This window comes from Elephas maximus, chromosome 11 (genome assembly GCF_024166365.1).
Source record: "Elephas maximus indicus isolate mEleMax1 chromosome 11, mEleMax1 primary haplotype, whole genome shotgun sequence".
In the NCBI taxonomy this organism is placed as follows: Eukaryota; Metazoa; Chordata; class Mammalia; order Proboscidea; family Elephantidae; genus Elephas; species Elephas maximus.
The window spans coordinates 27491203-27502085 of NC_064829.1; positions in this window are offsets into that span (position 1 = coordinate 27491203).

Genomic DNA, 10883 nt, shown 5'->3' on the forward strand with positions numbered 1-10883 from the left:
TACACTTCAATGAGAAGCATGTTTATTTAGGTCAAGGACTCTGGATGTATTATGGCCATCACTTTCAGTAAGAAATAATGTGCTTGCGTTTCCTATTTATATTTTTATAATAAGTTCCTGGCATTTACTAAATGTTCTCATAAAATAACACCTCAGAATAACCATGGCAATTTTAACATAAAATTGATTTTTCATCCAGGGGCAGCAGGTCTCTTTTGCTCTTCACATTTCTGCCTGTGGGGGAAGAGGCTTGGTCAATTTGTTTACCTCACTTGTCAAAGTTGCCTGTGTTCTGTTCAGCAACATTGCCGAGGGACCATGAAGGAGATTTACACACTAAGTGTGCTCCGTACACCCAGTTCTTCCCATAAGCTGGTCCTAGGTGTGCCTTGCCGGAAAGCAGGAGTTCCGTTTTTTCTTCCAATCAAAACTGCTCTTTAATCTAGCTTTAACATCAATAAAGCAGATAATCTGATCCCCATTAGACTTTTTGTCTTCTCTGTTTGTTTCATGCAAAATCCAGTGATAGGAGAGGTATGGTTAATTCGTATGTTTGAAACCCAAAAACTTCACAATATAGATACAAATAGGATCCTAGTAAATAAATTTAGTCACAAATTCCTGATGCATATTTGTGACACACACAAAAAAAAGTACTCTAGTTGGTAAATTTGTTTCTCACAAGGGTGCAAGTTAGAAACTGAAAGTATTAATATTTTTATTTGTATTGATTTGTTCAAGAAATAAATATACTATAGATAATCAACTAGGTTTCTCATTGGGAGAAGTTACAAATAAGGAAAGGGGGGAGGCTAGAATTCTGTGTTGCTAGACTGGAATTCGAGGTTTATTTATACATGACAGGTAAATACAGATGTGTGTTTGCATTATATACACACATTCATATTTTTTCCTAACTCCACCAAGGGGGTATTATAAGCATTGGCACCCCAGTATCAGTGAGCGTATCTAGCATCCAGATCTTGGTTTTTAAATACCATTCTTCAATTAAAGAAGCCAGGGCTCCTTGCAGAACTAGGTGATTCTAGGCCTGGGGCAGGGAAAATATAAGTTGAACCTAGAGCATCACCTGGTACCGGAAGTGCTTACAAAAAAAAAAAAAAAAAAGCCTAAACCAAAAGGGCACAGAAAGCAACCTGAAAGAGCTCCCAATAGCCAAAATTGAAGCAACAAAATAAATAATGATGGTATTATAACCCAAGGACAAAACAAATATCCATGAGTTAATACTGATATCAGTAAGTGAATTAATAAAGAAATGAAAGGAAAAAATCACAGCTATTTCTTTCAGAAGAATTCCAATTAATGAACATGGAAGGAATGCCAGAAACAGAAAATTGCAATCAGGACGTCACAGAAATAATTTCTGCAGGCAAGGCGAATGGTGAGTTGGTGGAGGTTTAAACAGAAACCGTGTTTCCTTAGTCTCAAAGTATCTTCCCCAGAATGTTAATTACAAACGGAAAATTAATAAATTTAAAATGGAGAATCACCTTAGTCATCAAGGTTAACATCACCAGTAATATGTACCAACATGTACTTTCTCCCCCTACCCTGAACACGAGTTGTTTTTTTTTTTTAAATAATGTTTTAATATGTTTTCAGTGAAAGTTTACACAGCAAATTAGGTTCCTATTTAACGATTACTACACAAATTGCTCAGTGACAATGGTTACATTTTCCACAATGTGTCAATATTGTCATTAATTCCATTCTGGATGTTCCCTTTCTAGTAATCTAGTTTCCGTTCCGTCTTTGCTTTAGAGTAATTGTTGACCCTTTGGTCTGATATAGTTGATTTTTAAAAGGTGCGTAGTACTCATGGGTGATTATTTTATGAGCCAGTCTGTTATTTAGCTAAAAGGTGGACTCAGGAGACAGCTTCAGTTCAAGGTTTAAGGAGTATCTTAGGGCAATAGTTTCGGGAAGTCCTGTAGTCTCAATAGATCCAGTGTCTGCACTTTTTAAGAATTTGGGTTGTTTTCCCCTTTTTTCTCCCATGCTGTCAGGATCCATCTATCATGGCCCTGATCAGAACAGTCATTAGTGGTAGCCAGTCGTCATCTAGTTCTGGTCTCAGGTTGTGGTTCATGTAGACTAGTTCTGTAGACTAGTTTCTTCTCTGAGTCTTTGGTTTCCTTCTTTCTCTTTTGCTCCAGATAAGTAGAGACCTATGGTCGTATCTTAAATGCCAGCTCACAAGCTTTTAAGACCCCAGACACTACTCACCAAACTAGGATGCAGAATGTAAACTTTATGAACTATATTATGCCAGTTGACCAAGTTGCCCCATAAAACAGTGGTCTAAGCCTTCAAACCCAGAAAACCAATATTGCAAGGTGTTTGGTTATGTCTAAGAAGTATCTGTAACTGTGTCCCCTGTGTTGTTTATTATATATATGGATGTACATCCATGCACACAAATACATGTATATACACATGCAAATAGATACTTGTATAAGTGCACACATGTGTACACACACCCATACTCATATGTGCATATGTAACCACACATATTTTTGGTTGTTGGTTTTGTAACATTATATATGTCATATCCTTTATCAAAAATGTCCTTTTGTGTATTTTTTGTGACATCATTTACCTTGGTCAAGGTGTGTTCTTCATCCACACTTCCACATTTAGTGCTACCTTTCCTGTCACAAATATTATTTATATATATGTCGTTGTTAGGTGCCATCGAGTCTGTTCTGACTCATAACGACCCTATGTACAACAAACCAAAACACTGCCATATATATATATATATCCATGGTAACCACTAATGAACTATATATATACATCCCTGGTAACCGCTAATGAACTTTGGTCTCTGTTTGTATACCTATTGCCTTCTTATAAAAGTGAGATCATACAATGTTTGTCACTTTGTGACTGACTTATTTCAGTCAGCATAATGTCCTCCAGATTCATCTACATTATGTTTCAGGAACTCATCATTATCCTTTGTGGCTGCATAGTATTCCATGTTTGTACCACATTTTGTTTATCCATTCATCCGTTGATGAGTACTTAGGTGGTTTCCATCTATTGTGAATAGTGCTACGATGAACATTGGTGTGCATGTCTGTTCCTCTCTTTAGGGTATAAACCTAGAAGTGGAATCGCTTGATTATAAGGTAGTTCTATTTCTAGTTTTTTGAGGAAGCACCATACTGTTTTCCATAATGGTTGTACCATTTTACAGTCCCACCATCAGTGGATAAGGGTTCCATTCTTCCCACATCCTTGCCAGTGTTTGTTGTTTTCTGGTTTTTTTTATCAGTGCCATTTTAGAAGGTGTGAGATGATATCTCATGGTAGTTTTGATTTGCATTTCTGTAATGGCTAATGATCATGAATATCTTTTCATGTGTTTGTTGACCACTTGAATGTCCTCTTTGGTGAAGTGTCTGTTCATGTCCTTTGCCCATTTTTTAATTGGGTTGTTTTGTTGTTGTTGTTGAAGTTTTCCATATATTTTAAAGATTAAATCCATATGGGATATGTTCCTGAAAATTTTTTTCAAGTCTGTTGGTTGTCTTTGCTCTTTTAGTAAAGTCTTTTTATGAGCATCAGTATTTAATTTCTATGAGGACATAGTTATCTATTTTATCTTCTGGTCTTGCATTTGTAGTTGTGTTTGATAACCTGTCATTAAAAAAACTAGGTTCCATAGTTTTGCCCCTGTGTTTTCTTCGAAGAACTTCATGGTTTTTAGCTTTAAAATTGAGATCCTTGTTCCATTTTGAGTTTGTTTTTGTGTGTAGTATGAGGTATGGGTCCTGTTTCATTTTTTTGCATGAGGATATCCAGTTTTGCTAGAAGAGACTGTTCCATCCCCACTGAATGGACTTTGATCCCTTGTCGAAAATCAGCTCTCCTTAGATGAATGGATTTATTTCTGGGTTCTCAATTCTATTCCACTGGTCTATCTGTCTATCATTGAACCAGTACCAGGCTGTTTGGAATACTGTAACTGTATGTCAGAAACTACACAGGGGAGTTTCTATTATACAGCTCAGAGAGTGTGAGGCCTCCTACTTTATTCTTCTTCAATATTGCTTTGTTTATTTGGTGTCTCCTTCCATATAAAGTTGGTGATTTTTCCATTTCAGTAAAGTATGTTGTTGGAATTTGAATTGGGATTGCATTGTAGCTATAAATCGCTTTGGATAGTATTTGACATTTTCACAATATTAAGTCTTCCAATCCATGAGCAGGGAATGGACTTCCATTTACGTAGGTCTCTTTTAGTCTCTTTTTTTGTTGTATAAGTCTTTTACATCCATGGTTAGGTTTATTCCTAGGTATTTTATCATTTTGGGGGCTATTATAAATGGTATTTTTTTCTTGATTTCCTTTTTGGATTTCTCCCTGTTAGTGTAAAGGAACCTAAATGCTTTTTGTGTGTTGATCTTATATCCTGCAACATTGCTAAATTCTGTCTTAGATCCAGAAGCATTCTTATAGAATCTCTGGAGTTTTCTATCTATCAGCTCATGTCATCTGTGAATAGAGATCGTTTCACTTCTTCCTTTTCAGTTTGGTTACCCTTTTTGTTTTCATGCCTTACTACTCTGGCTAGGACTTCCAGTCAATATTGAATAAGCACGGTGATGGGTATCCTTGTCTCATTCCTGTTTTCAAGGTGAAAGCTCTAAGTCTTTCTCCATTGAGGATAATGTTGGCTGTTGGTTTTTCGTGTATGCCCTTAGTTACGTTGAGGAATTTCCCTTCTATTCCTATTTTGCTGAGTCTTTATCAGGAAAGGGTGTTGGATTTTATCAAATGCTTTTTCTGCATCAATTGAGATGGTCATGTGATTCATGTCCTTTGTTTTATTTATGTGGTGAAGTGATTTTCTAATGTTGAACCATGCTTTGCATTCCTGGTATGAATCCCACTTGATCGTGATGTATGATTTTCTTAATATGTTGTTGAGTTCTGTTTGCCAGAATTTTGTTGAGGATTTTTCTGTCTATATTCATGAGGGACATTGGCCTGTTTTGTTTTGTGATGTCTTTACCTGGCTCTGGTATCATTGTGATACTGGCTTCATAGAAAGAGTTAGGGAGTATTTCCTTTCGATGTTTTGGAAGAGTTTGAGTAGAATTGTTGTCAACTCTTCTGTAAATATTTAGTAAAATTCCCCGGTGAAGCCACCTGGTCCTGGACTTTTTTATTTTATTTGGGGGGGGGGATGGGGGTGGTGATAACATCTTCAATCTCTTCTTTTGTTTAGATTTTCTGCCTCTACTTGTGTTAGTTTAGGTAGGTAGTGTGTTTCTAGGAATTTGTCCGTTTGATCTAGGTTTTCAAATTTGTTGGGAGTACAGTTTTTCATAGTATTCTGTTATGATCCTCTCTATCTCAGTAAATCTATTGTAAAGTCTCCAGTTTTTTTTTTAATTTTTATCGTGCTTTAAGTGAAAGTTTACAAATCAAGTCAGTTTCTCATACAAAAATGTATATACACCTTGCTATATACTCCTAGTTGTTCTCCCCTAATGAGACAGCACACTCCTTCCCTCCACCCTCTATTTTCATGTCCATTTGCCAGCTTCTGACCCCCTCTGCCCTCTCATCTCCCCTCCAGACAGGAGATGCCAACATAGTCTCAGGTGTCTACTTGATCCAAGAAGCTCACTCCTCACCAGCATCGTTTTCTACCCTGTAGTCCAGTCCAATCCCTGTCTGAAGAGTTGGCTTTGGGAATGGTTCCTGTCTTGGGCTAACAGAATGTCTGGGGACCATGACCTCCAGGGTCCTTGCAGTCTCAGTCAGAGCATCAAGTCTGGTCTTTTTACGAGAATTTGAGGTCTGCATCCCACTGCTCTCCTACTCCCTCAGGGGTTCTCTGTTGTGTTCCCTGTCAGGGCAGTTATCAGTTATAGCCAGGCACTGTCTAGTTCTTCCAGTCTCAGGCTGATGCAGTCTCTGGTTTATGTGGCCCTTTCTGTCTCTTGCGCTCATGATTACCTTCTGTCTTTGGTGTTCTTCATTCTCCTTTGCTCGAGGTGGATTGAGACCAATTGATGCACCTTAGATGGCTGCTTGCAAACATTTAAGACCCCAGATGCCACTCTCCAAAGTGGGATGCAGAATGTTTTCTTAATAGATTTGATTATGCCAATTGACTTAGATGTCCTCTGAAACCATGGTCCCCAAACCCTCACTCCTACTATGCTGGCCTTCGATGCATTCTGTTTGTCCAGGAAACTTCTTTGCTTTTGGTTTAGTCCAGTTGTGCTGACCTCTCCTGTACTGTGTGTTGCCTTTCCCTTCACCTAAAATAGTTCTTATCTACTATCTAATTAGTGATAACCTGTCTCCCTCCCTCCCTCCCCACTCTCGTAACCGTCAAAGAATATTTCCTTCTCTGTTTTAACTATTTGAGTTCTTATAATAGTGATCTCATACAATATTTGTTCTTTTGACTGATTTCACTCAGCATAAAGCCTTCCAGATTCATCCATGTTATGAAATGTTTTGAAGATTCATCATTGTTCTTTATCAATGTGTAGTATTCCATTGTGTAAGTATCCCATAATGTATTTACCCGTTCATCTGTTAATAGGCATCTTGGTTGCGTCCATTTTTTGCTATTGTAAACAGTGCTCCAGTGAACATGGTTGTGCCTATATCTGTTCGTGTAAAGGCTCTTATTTCTCTAGGATATATTCCAAGGAGTGGGATTGCTGGATTGTATGGTAGTTCTATTTCTAGCTTTTTAAGGAAGCGCCAAATCGATATCCAAAGTGGTTGTACCATTTTACATTCTTTTTGTGTTTTTTGGAGTGAGATGGAATCTCATTGTAGTTTATTTCTTACTTTGATTATTTGCCTCTTCTCATTTTTTTCTTTTGTCAGTCTAGCCAGTGGTTTGATTATTTTATTGATCCTTTCAAAGAACCAACTTCTGGTTTTTTCAATTCTTTCTCTTGTTTTTCTGTTTTGTATTTCATTTATTTCTGCCCTGATCTTTATTATTTCCTTTCTTCTAGTAGCTTTGGTCTTCTTTTGCTCTTCATTTTCTATTTGTTCAAATTGTTTGGTTAAGTTATTGACTTTGGGTCTTCTCTTTTAATGTAGGCATTTATTGCTATGAATCTCTCTGGGCACTGCTTTTGCTGTGATATGGATTGAATTGTGTCCCCCCAGAATATGTGTAAACTTGGCTAGGCCATGATTCCCAGTATTGTGTGGTTGTCCTTCATTTTGTGATCTGATGTAATTATCCTATGAGCTATCAATCCTAACCTATGATGTTAATGGGAACCCTGGTTATGCAGTAGTCAAGGACTATGGCTACTAACCAAAAAGTCAGCAGTTTGAATCTGCCAGCAGCTCCTTGGAAACCCTATGAGGCAGCTCTACTCTGTCCTATAGGGTTGCTATGAGTTGGAATTGATTCAACAGCAATGGATTTGGGTTTTTTGTTTTTATGATATTAATGAGACAGGATTTGAGGCAGTTATGTTAATGAGGCAGGACACAATCTACAGGATTAGGTTGTATCTTGAGTCAGTCTCTTGAGATAAAAAAGAGATTAAGCAAACAAGCAAAGAGAGGGACCTCCTACCACCAAGAAAGAAGAGCCGGGAGTGAAGTGCATCATTTGGACTGAGGCTCCCTGTGCTGAGAAACTCCTAGACCCAAGGGCAGATTGATGACAAAGACCTTCCTCTAGAGCCAACAGAGAGATAAAGCTTGCCCTGGAGCTGGCACCCCGAATTCAGACTTCTGCCTCCTAGATTATGAGATAATAAATTTCTGTTTGTTAAATCTATCCACTTGAGGTATTTCTGTTATAGCGGCACTCGATAACTGAGACGTTGAGTCCCAAATGTTTTGATATGTTGTATTTTCATTAGATTCCAAGTCTTTTTTAATTTCTTGTATGACCAAATAGTTTTTTAGTAGTGTGTTATTTAGTCAGAATTGACTCTGTGGCAACAAGTTTGGGTTTTTTTTTTTTTTCTGATTTAATTTCCATGTATTATATTTTTTTTCCTTATTTTATGTTATTGATTTCTAGCTTTATACCATGATAATCAGAGAAGACGCCTTGTATGATTTCAACTTTTTAAAATTTATTAAGGTTTGTTTTCTAACATAAAATATGGTCTACTATGCAGAATGATCAGTGAGCTTTGGAGAAGAATGTGTATTGTGTTGCTGTTGGGTGGTGTGTTCTATGTATATCTGTTAGGTCTAGTTGGTTGATTGTGTTAACTCAGGTCTTCTATATCTTGATTTTCTTTCTAGTTCCAGTACACTTTGACAGAGGAAAAAATATGCTACATTAGCAATAAAATGTCATTTGGTTTTGATTTGGTTTATAATGATAAACATATCTTTTCACAGTAACATCTCACCTGTCAATAGCACTTAATAGTTCATAAAGCACTTTCACATATATTATCTTTTTTATCCTCATAATAACTCTGTAACATCGATATCAAAAAACCAATTACCTTTCCTTTTGTTTATAGAAGTGGGAAAGTTGGCACTGAATATGGGTGAAGCTTGCACATCATGAATAATGTCAGTAAGCTGTACATAAGGAAAATGGATTAATGGGCAAATGCTAGATTGTGTATGGTTTTACAACAATAACAACACCCAAAAAAAGGGGGGGGGAGGAGGAACTAGAGATGCTGATATTATTCAGACATAACCAGTCACCTCATGTGATTAGTTCTTTTCTTTTGGCAGTGTAGGGCCATGGTCTTGTTGGACAATCCAGTCAATTGGCATAATGTAGTTCTTAAAATTTATGTTCCACCTCCCAGTATGGTGAGTAGTGTCTGGGCCCTTAAATGCTTCTGAGTGGCCATCTAAGATAAAATTACTGGTCTTTATTTGTCTGGAACAAAAGAGAAAGAAAGAAACCCAAGATTCAGAGAAGGAACTGGACTATGAGACTAATTGTCTATATGAACCACTGCCTTCTCCACCTTGAAACCAGAAGATCTAGATGGTGCCTGGCTACCACTACTGAACATTCTGATCAGAAGCACAATAGGTGAATCCTGATAAAAAAGGAGAAAAATGTGCATCAGAACTTCAAATTCTTAAAGAATCCAGACTTAGTAGACCTATTAAGGCTGGAGAGGTTCCCAAGACTATGGCCTTGAGTTGCTCTTCAAACCTTGAATTTAAACTATCCCCTGAATTCACCTTTAAATTAAGTAACGGTTTACTCAGAGTGAAGATTGTCACCCTTGATTATTGCATTAAAAAAATTATATCAGACCAATTGTTCGACAGCTATTTTAAACCACTGATGAGAAGGTTGAGGAGAGGTGCAGGGAGATTGAGTAAATGGAAGTGAAACAACTAGAAGTAACGAGAATGTTGACACGATGTGAAGAACATAACAAATGTCACTGATCATTATGTCTAGAAACTGTTGAATGGGAGCAGGTTTTGCTGTGTATTTTTTTCACCAAAAATAAAATTAAACAAAACAAAAACAAAGCACCTATTGCCTTTGAGTCAATTCCAACTCATGACAACTCCACATGTGTCAGAGTAGAACCGTGTTCCACAGGGTTTTCAATGGCTGATTTTTCAGAAGTAGATCATCAGGTCTTTCAAGGCACATCTGGGTGAACTCTGACCTTCAAACATTCAGTTAGCAGCTGAGTGAGTTAACCATGTGTACCACCATGGACTTCAACATTGATATTATTACCATCTGAATTTTATAGATGATGAAATTGATGCCCAAAAAGTATAAATGTTTTGTGTCAGGTCAAAGGGTAGATCACTAGCAGATTTGAGAGTCAAATTCAAGTTCTCTGAATTTAAGTCCAAAGAACTTTCCCAAGAAAAGATTAAAAATGTTAGGAACTAGGATCCCTGATGGTGCAGGTGTTATGAGCTGCCGACCAAAACATTGGCAGTTCGAATCCACCAGCCACTCCACTCCTTAAAAACCCTATGGGGGCAGTTCTACTCTGTCCTACAAGGTCGCTATGAGTTGGAATTGACTCAACAGCAATGGGTTTGGTTTTTTTGGTGTTGTTATTAATGATTATAAAGAGCTTTAGCTAGATATAACAAATACTGGACATTTAAAATTTTACATTAAAAAAATTACTCCAGGATATGTTTCATGAAATATATATAGTAGTTCATTCTACATCATGTTTCTCAAAGTGTCCTTATAATTGGTAAGAAAACCTAGACGCTCAAAGGCCATACTTGAACCATTTTGTATGGATTAGGGGAAAAAATCAGATTCAAGGTCTAGTAATTAAGCGCAAAGTACGCTTCATTTGAGCATGGTACAATGGAGAAAAAAATCTGAAATGCTTATGTGTGCCCATAGGTAAAGTAGGTAAATGGAATATTTAAAATGTACAGATACCACGTGGTAGGGTTGACAGTTGAAAACAGAAAATGTTTTATGATCATTCCTATCTATTGCTGTACAGCTAGCCCACCTACTGATATCCAGCTTTTATTGAGTCCTTGGTCATATGATCAAAAACAAAGTGTAGATGGGGTAGATGTGATTATTGTACTGCTTGCAAATTTTGTGTGCTAGTGTCTAACTCTGGTTTGGGGCAGAGTGGAATAGCCCTTTATAGAAGGCACAGATACACGAATTGTCAAAATGAATTAATACTGAGTCATGATCATAAATGACAGTGAAGAGAAGTATTTCTTATTTGACCCAAGTAATTATCTTTATTTAAAATAAATATTCAGAGAGGTGAATTATTCTTGTCAAAGTTTTGCCTTTCACTATTTTGCAACATAACAATTTTCAAAGTAACTCCCCCATTTAAGTGGTTGAAGAATAGAGCCAAAAAAGTGTTCAGTATTGAGAATGGGGATAATTAGCACAG